Here is a 9,476-nt window from a genome sequence, read left to right as displayed (position 1 = left end):
AGAGACTTACATAGATCTAATCTAGATGGGAAGTAGAAAAAGACAAGATCTCCTGAGTAAATTTGGAAGCATGGGGACCTTGGGGGAGGACTGAAGAGGGGAGGGGAGAGGAAGAGAGGGGAGCAGAGAAAAATGTAGAGCTCAATAAAAATCAATAAAATAAAAAAAACAAAAGAAATTATAATAAAAAGATAAATTCTGAAATTTAAAAAAAATTAAACAGAAAGAGCGCATGGCCAAGCCAGAGTGAAGAGTAACAGTCACTGGTAGGCATGGTCATAAAAGAAAATACATGTACAGATGATCAACAAAGCAAGACCAGAAGAACACAGCTCTGAACATCTCTTATATGCATTCCCAGGAATAGAAACTAACTGAGAAAACACTCTAATGATTAACTTTTATTGTTGTCAAAGTAGCCAGCTGATACACAGCAATGAAAATGAACAACTTATTCTAAAGGAAGTGCATCTCACGGATGCAGTATTAGGCCAAACAAAGTCAGAAGACATCCTAATTGTTCCCGTTAATTTAAAATCCCCAAACCAGCTCCAACTGAATTTGAGTATCAGGAATGCATACTTAAGGGTGTAACTTAAGTTCAGGGGCAAGGGCACGCCGCAGAAGTCATTCTGCCTGGGAGGAAGTTTTGACTGCCCGGGCTAACTAGACCCTAACTAATCTTAGGAGTGGTCATTTCCTATGTGGTCAATTTGCAAGTTTTACTAGCCATTTTTAAAAAAATTTTCTTGTACTATCTGTATACTTGGGATTTGGTTGAGAAAGAGTCGTTACAGGTGTGGACAACCACACCTTGATTAAGCAAGCAACTTACATTACAGAACCACAATAACTGACTGGCGTGGTGGGGTCTGGCCGAAGACCAGTGGATCGCTCTACTGAGCTCTGCTGCTGTAGAGACTTGAACTGATTGCCGGCTGCTATAGAAACTGTACTGTGGTCAGCATAGCTATGGAACCTGTTTACTCTGTGCAGGACACTTAAGTTTCCCACACACTGACTCATTTCTTCCTACAAGATAAGTTTATCATCTCCATTTTATTGATGAGTAAATTAAGATAGCAAGCTCATCTTGCCCAAAGTCCCGACAAGTGCTAGAATCTACACCGGGCCGTCTGGCTCCAGCATTTGCACCGCCATTTAAAATTTGTGCTTCCTGCTACCACCGTTGCAATTTAATTTTGACTAAGTTTCTTATGAGCTAAACCTTAGTGCCACACAAATGTTTACCCCCCCATGCAGTGAAATATAAAATAGAGAGAAGGGAGACAGCGATGAACGCCTGTACCCAGGGAGACTGAGATAGACAATTGCAGGAGGCCCTGCAGTAGGAGGTTACCCTGAGCAGCACAGTGACATCATCTCGTGACAAACTAGACATTTTCCTGCTGGCAACAAGCAAACTGAACAGACTCCCGAAACTCCATCATCACCCTAGGATTCCTTAAGTATCGGAGGTTATCCTGCAGAGCCAATGTTTGTCCTTTGTCTTTGTGTGGTTTCTTAGGGGCGAATCTCTTCCTTTGGACTTTGCTGCATGATGTATTTGTATTAAAGTATTGACAAATGTTGGAGTGAGCTTAAATAGATGTATAACTCCACTTCCTGCACCTGAGGTTGAGGTAAGAGCACACGTTCCAGGCCAGCCTGGGTTACAAAGTGAAGAGCTGTCTAGAAATCATTGTGGTATTCACACTGATATATAAAAAGAAAGAGAGCCTGGAACTCCATGTCTTTTAACCTCAGCCTCCTAAATGAGGGGCTATAGACATGAGCCACCCCACCCTGCATATTGACACAGACCAAATTTACAATCTGCCTTATGAGATACTCAAGGCTCTGCCCCCCTGAATGAATGGATTATCTAGCCATGCAATTGGTAGACTAACAGCTAATGGGTTCTCTGGAGAGTGGGTCTGCCCTAAAAGCCAGTTTGCCTGGGTCTCTAGAACCTTCTAGCACTACTTCTGGGCTTTGCCAAGATGGTCATCAGATGAACAATGAAACCAGAATAAACATTGTCTTTGTGACTAACCCAGTGTGGGAAATTACGAAGAAAAACAGACCAAGGAGACACTGTATTTGTTTCATAATCTCATAATGAAATCATTTATCAAGCCAACCGTGGACAAGGAGCAGCTCTGAAGAAGCAGACAGACAGCTCCAGCCTTTGCATGGCTAGAGTAAATGATTGGCGCTGGCCTGAGCACGAATAACAGGAGATTCATAGTCTTCATCATGAAAACCTTCAGCTAAACATGCCAGTTTTGGAGTCAGAAAGAACTTTAAAATTATGATATGCTTAGCCATCCATTTATTTGTAACTTGGCACAGATATGCTAGCTCAACCAAATCTCAGTTTCCTCATCTATTAAATGGGCATATTTATATAGTGCATAGACCAGACAGACCCCCTTATCTAACTCACAGGTGTGACCTGTTCTATTATCTCAGGGTTCAGAACTGTAAAAGAATTATACAAATACATGATGTCCATCCTATACCATAGTATAGATACCCCCACATGCTGTCATGCCAAATACATGGAGTGGTTCTGGTAACCAGTACACCTGTGAGAGACTTCAAAGGATTGGTAGCGGGATTGGAGAGATGGTTCAGGGGGTTTAAGAGCACTGGCTGCCCTTTCAGGACCCAGGTTCAATTCCTAGCACCCACATGGCAGCTCATACCTGTGTGTAACTCCAGTTCCAGGGGACCTGACACCCTCACACAGACACACATGCAGGTAAAACACCAATGCACAAAAGCAGATTTTAAAAAAGGGGGCTGGGGGCTGGAGAGATGGCTCGGTGGTTAAGAGCATTGCCTGCTCTACCAAAGGTCCTGAGTTCAGTTCCCAGCAACCACATGGTGGCTTACAACCATCTGTAGTGGGGTCTGGTACCTGGCCGGCAGGCAGACACACAGACAGAATATTGTATACATAATAAATAAATAAATATAAAAAAAAAGAAAAAAGAAAAAGGGGGCTGGTAGCGCCCTTCCTTCTGTGGACTCACCTCCTGCAGTATCCACCTCATGATGCAGACCTCCTCCCCAGAAACAGCTTTCAATCCGCTTCCCTTCAGATGAACCCGTTCTTTCCTAGAAACTTAGCACTCTAAGACAGCTTGCCTCCCCAAATGTCCCGCCTTCCAGTCTGCCCCCATCTACAGAACCCACCTTTAGAGCTGGTAGCAGTGGTGAAGAGTGGGGGTGAAAGGGGGGAGACACAGCAGGAAATGGAAGAAGAAAGCATCTTATTCTTAACAGCTGGCTGTTGGCACCTCAACTGAATTCAGCCAAGCACGTGGGGGAGCCGCCCAACTGAGCCAAGCAGCCAGCAATGGACCATGCCAAGTCGGGTGTATCATGTTCAGTCACAGGAGAAAAGTTCTGGGAGGAGCTGGACACTGATCAGGGGCAGGTACAGCAAGGCATGATCTGATCTGGTAGATCTTTGGACTTCACCGGGGAAGCCAGACACCCAAGCTTCGTGTGTTCAAACAAATAAGTAAATAAACAAGTAAACACCGCTGGGTGTGGTGGCTCACACTTATAGCTCTAGCACTGGGGAGGTGGGAAGTGGAGGACTGGAGTTCATGATTATCCAGGCCAGCCTGTCTCAATTGTCCCAATGAAGTAAAATAATAAGAAAAGAACCATGTGCAGGGAGCATGGTCCAGCGCTGAAGTACTGAGAAATAAATGAAAAACCGAATTGTTGGGGAAGTCAAATAAAGCAGGTGTGGACTGCCAATGCTCACCCTGACCCCGATGTCATCTCAGATGCTGATGATGGACCCTGGCCTGTCGCTTCTGGCCAGCATCTACGGGCGCTCTCTCTCTTCCTATTATTGTCTGCTAGGCCACTGGCTGGAACAAAGCTCTCTAAGAACTAGAAATGATGGAAAGATTCTACAGGGGCACCCAGAGACGACTGCCACGGGAGACGGAGGAGGCCACCCACAGCCAAACTCTCTTCCTCGGTGCCATGCCCCGCCCTGAATCACCAGGCCTGGGAAAAATCCCAGCCTGGAATGAAATGGGAGCGTCCAGACTAGCCCTGCTCATTGCAAACCTGCCAGGTTCAGAAGGCAGAAGATGACCATTACAGCCTGCAAGGTTCTGAGCTGCCATGGCAGGCCAGGCCTGAGGAGGCAGCTGCATTCTGTGCATTCTGTGCCCACCTGTTTGGGTCTCCTCTGAGGCCACTGAACAAACTGCTGGCTCTTTGCTTCCCTGACCATGAGCAGCAGCAAGGGGCCTAGAGTAGACTTTGTCACGAATGGCAGAGGCAGTGGCTCCCAGTAAATCACCTGAACAAACCCACTTCGAGCTTCTGCACTGTCAGGAGCGTCTCCCAGGCCCTGTGGCAATTTTGATAATCTTAGAATGGTTGGGTCAGGCTCACGGCCAGAGACTCTATCCTCTTAGGCCAGAATTCAAGAACAGCAATGCATTACCTAGTCCCGAGAAAGCCCCAGACTTCAAAGAAGCAGGCTTAAATGAGGCAGAGTGAGAGGCGAGAGCACAGGGCAGATGGAATGGCAGTCCATTTTCAGCCTCACGTGGGTATGTTCATAAATATGGAGACAAGGTGCTAAAAAGGGTTACTCAAAAGCACTCTCAGGAGTGTGCTCTCCCGTGGCGGGGGCTGTAGTTTTCCATTTGTTGCTCCAACGTAGATTTAGTGCAACTTACAAGCAGATAAAGTACAATTGATTCCAGCTCACGAGAAGAAAGAGGAGGCAGAGAGCAGTGTCAGTCAGAAGTGAGCGCTGGGAAACGCAGGCCTCGTAAAGCTCTCATCTATTCCAAGGCTGATCCCAGCACTAAAAACAAAAACTCTAGAACATCTATCTACCTGTAGACGAGCTAACTTTGTTTGTTTGTTTGTTTGTTTTTCAAGACAGGGTTTCTCTGTAGCTTTGGATCCTGTCCTGGAACTCGCTCTTGTAGACCAGACTGGCCTCGAACTCACAGAAATCCACCTACCTCTGCCTCCCGAATGCTGGAATTAGAGGCGTGTGTCACAGCTGCCTGGCTGAGCTAAAACTTTTAAAACAAAAATTGAAAAGAAGGGACTGGAGAATTGCCTCAGTGATTAAGAGCACTGACTGCTCTTTCAGAGGAATTAGGTTCAACACCCAGCACCTATATGGCAGCTCACACTCGTCTGTAACTCCAGTTCCAGGGCTGGAACTGTCATATAGGCAGAACACCGATGAACATAAAAAGAAAAATAAAATAAAAAGAAAGAAACAGCAGAAGCTGCTGGTGGCTCATGCCTGTAATCCCAGCACTTGGGATGCAGAGGCAGGGGGATCATGAGTTAAAGGCTATACCCAACTAGAGCAGTTTCTATGTCATCTTGGGCTCAAAGAGCTGAGCTGTCCCAGCACTTGTGATTCGGAAACCCTGATGATATGTTCTCATCTGTGAGTTAGAACCCAAATCTCCCCAACATGGATTTCTAGGCTCACCCTGAGCTACACCTGCTCCATTCTTTTCTCCAGTGTGACAGCCAGAGTCCTGGGTTTATATACAAAGATACAAGGCAAGTACTCTGCCACAAGCGACAGGCCCCCCAGCCTTTCCAGCCTTCCAACTTTCCATCAGTTACAGAACAGCTGAAAATCGTCCCAGACCACAGAAAGCTGGGCCGCCCTCACTACCACCTCCTGCAGCAGGCTTCCAGCGGTTCCTCAAAGCCCCCACGCTCGCTCCTGCTTCAGAACCATTGACCTTCCTGGTCCCCTTTCCTGGACATAAACAATTTCCGTGACCATGTCTGATCTCTGCCTAGATGTTGCCAGCTTCAAAAAGGCTTCTATAGTGGGCGGTGGGGGCACACACCTTTCTCCACTCTCCAGACCATGAGCTCCCTAAGGCTGTTTCTGACTCAAGGTCCTCTGAGCACCTAATACCAGGGAGTACTCATGATGTTGTTCACTTCAACGAATCTAGACCTGAGAATTCAAGACTACATATAATCCAAACTACACAGAAGACTGAGACAAGAGGATCAAAGTTCAAGGCCCACCTGGGCTACATTGAAACTGTCGAGGCTGAGGATACGACCTAACGGTGCAGTTCTTGATCCTCGTACCACAAACAAAGAGAGAAAAGGAGGAGAAAGAAGAGAAGGGAGGGAGGAAGGAAGGAAGAAAAGAAAGGATAGAGATAAAGATAGGAGCCAAGCGGCACGCTTTAATCCCAGCACTCGGGAGGCAGAGGAAGGCAGATCTCTGTAAATTCAAGACCAGACTGGTCTACATTGGTAGTTCCAGGACAGTTAGGACTGATACCGAGAAACCCTGTCTCAAAAAGAGAGAAAGAGAGAGAGAGAGAGAGAGAGAGAGAGAGAGAGAGAGAGAGAGGGAGAGAGGGAGAGAGAGAGAGAGAGAGAGGAATGTGGGCCTTGAGGTTAAGTAGAAACAGGCCCTGCCCTGAAACATTTAACTCAGGTGTTAATGCAAATCTAACCCAAGACACACAGTGCTTATGGAGGAGGGAGGGAAGGTGATGGGTAAGGTCAGCAGCCCTCCAATTCAGGAGCCATCCTGTCCTTTGAAGAGCTGTCACTCTATTATTCCTTTGAAGACCTAGACTAGCTGAGTGTCTTAAGCTCAGAGAGCCCTCTAGACTTGTCTAGCATACCTTCTCTGTCTGGGCTCCTGGAGAGGGCAAGCTTGGAGGACACTTGTTTCAGCAGTGACATATTTATGGTTCTTGGCTCACCCACCCCGCTTCCACTCAGATGCTGTAATAACGCGAATGCTTCCCTTTGAACCAAAGTTGTTTGTTTTAAAGCCATATATATATTTAAGCAAGCACTTTAAATCCAAAGCCAGGCATGGTGGTAGACTCCTGTAATCCCATGGTTTGAGATGGAGGGAGGAGGATCAGGAGCTGAAGTTGTCATCTTGCCTAAGCTACAAAACATTCCCCCCCCCTTTTTATTTTTTGAGACAGAATTCTCTGCACAGCCCTGGCTGTCCTTGAACTCTCTCCATAGACCAGACTGGCCTCGAACTCAAGAGTTCCACCTGCCTCTGTCTCCTGAGTGCACGTACCACCACTGCCTGGTTGAAATATCCTTTTTCTTCAAAGAAAAAAAAAAAAGCACAGCCGGGCAATGGTGGCGCACGCCTTTAATCCCAGCACTCGGGAGGCAGAGGCAGGCGGATCTCTGTGAGTTCGAGACCAGCCTGGTCTACAGAGCTAGTTCCAGGACAGGCCCCAAAGCCACAGAGAAACCCTGTCTCAAAAAACCAAAAAAGAAAAAGAAAGAAAAGGAAAAAAAGAGAAAAAAAAAAGCACAAATCATCCTAACTCCACATTCTATGGGACTTAGTGTTGCCCCACAGACTCGGAGCTGATAAACCAGGGTGTCCAGGTGGGACCTTGTAAATAGGATCTATTTCTGCAGCACCAGCATGCAAATAGGATGTAATTTGCAATAAGATTTTCTCATTCCTTTCACAGCTCCTGTTTCTTGTCCCCTCCTGAATTGCATTCTGTGCATTTTCTTTTTTCAAAATTTTTAATATTTACTTTTTTTTCCAAGACAGGATTTCTCTGTGTAGCCCTGGCTGTCCTGGAACTTGCTCTGTAGACCAAGACACAGAGATCCACCTATCTCTCTCCAAAATGCTGGGATTAAAGGTGTATGCTACCAAATTTGGCTCTTAAATTTTACTTGAGATAGGGTCTAGTGCAGCCCAGACTTGAACTTTTGGTTTTGAGACAGGTTTTCTCTGCAGCTTTGGAGCCTGTCCCGGAACTAGCTTTTGTAGACCACACTGGTCTTGAACTCAGAGATCAGTCTGCTTCTGCCTCCCGAGCACTGGTATTAAAGGTGCATGCCACCACTGCCCGGCTCAGACTGAACTTTCTTGAGAGAGAAGGATAATCCTGAAATCCTGATTTCCCGACCTCCTCCATTTTGGGAGCTGAACTTAAATGCTGAGATTATAAGGTGCTAGGATTACAGACGTGTGCAGCCTGGTTTATACAGATCAGACGCCGGTGTTCATGCATGCTAGGCATACACTAGCAAATGAGCAATCCCCAATGCCATTATCGCTTTGAGGGTCTCAAGTATCCCAGGGCTGGCCTGGAAGGCTCTGTGTAGCCAACGATAACCTTGAGCTACTAAATCTCCTGCCTCTGTCTTCCAAATGTTCTTTTAAAGGCAAGGCTGCTGCACCTAGTTGCTCCTAACATTGGTCACTAAATATTCAGAAGAGACTGGACCCCTCCACACACATACACATTTGCAAAGGCGTTTCAGTCCTGTGGAAGTTGTTCCTTCCCTATCTTTTCCTCCTTCTCATCTTTTACGGAGTTGGGCACCCTATACACTGGGGAACCCTCTGCTGCATTAACAAGCTCTATGGATAACCAAGGAGGCGTTACCCCAACAACCACCCAGAAAATCACTAGTTCCCCTCCCCCAACCTAAATTCCCAGAGGTGAGAACAGTAAAGTGGTCATTAACTGAGCCAAGAGGCAAAGCCATGCCTGAGCCCTGTCTCAACCCAACAAGCAGCCCTTCTTTGCCTGAAACAGGGAAAAGGCCTCCTGCCAAGCAGAGGCAACCAACCAGAAACCATGTTTCCCAAAGATGGAACGACATGACTGGTGGCTAAGCCCTGGGCTTTGGGTTGAGACTCTTTAATCTCCAGCCACCCGGGAGCCTGGATCCATCACCATTTTGCTGCCGAATCCCTGTACCGCACCACCGAGCAGCAGGCCAGAAGCCTGCACTTTTCACATCTGAACTGCTCAGGCCCCACACACATTGTTAAATTACTTGGTGATTTTCACCTCCATTTTGCAGATAAACTCAAGCTCAGCCCATGTTCATGTTCCTCACTGGCCTGGACATGAGTGAATCCGTGCAATCCCTTCCCCAATTCCAGCAGGCTGCCTTGAGGGGGTGGGTTCTAAGAACGCGCCATTGAAGTGCTATCCCAAGCGAAGGCATTCACCAACACCAAAGCCATCAGGGTTGGAAAACAGGTCCCAACATTTCACAAACCCTCCCCCTCCATGTTCCTGAAGACCGCTGCAATAGCCCTCGGACCCCACTGTGACTTTCATACCTGGAAGGAGGGCAACTTGGAATAGCGGAGGAGCTGGGGGTCTGAGCTGGGAAGCACTGAAGACCTGGAAGCCATTGGTGAACTAGGAGCCACTGGGAGTGACTACTGCCTGAGAACCAAGACGAAGCAAGCTTTTACAGTCAGGCGAGGCTGTGTAATTTAGCTCCACCCCTAGGGACAAAGACGCCCTACCCAGAATCCTCCATAAAACTAAACTCCATCATCCCAGTTACTTCCTTGTGTTCATTTAATCCTTTCTCTTTTGAGAGGAAGGGGCAGTACTGTGGATGATGCTTTCTACCACCGAGCTGCTCTCCCACCTCAAAATGGTTTTGGATTCGGG

Source organism: Microtus ochrogaster, linkage group LG1, assembly GCF_000317375.1.
Source record: "Microtus ochrogaster isolate Prairie Vole_2 linkage group LG1, MicOch1.0, whole genome shotgun sequence".
Classification (NCBI taxonomy): domain Eukaryota; kingdom Metazoa; phylum Chordata; class Mammalia; order Rodentia; family Cricetidae; genus Microtus; species Microtus ochrogaster.
This window is presented reverse-complemented; position numbering follows the sequence as displayed.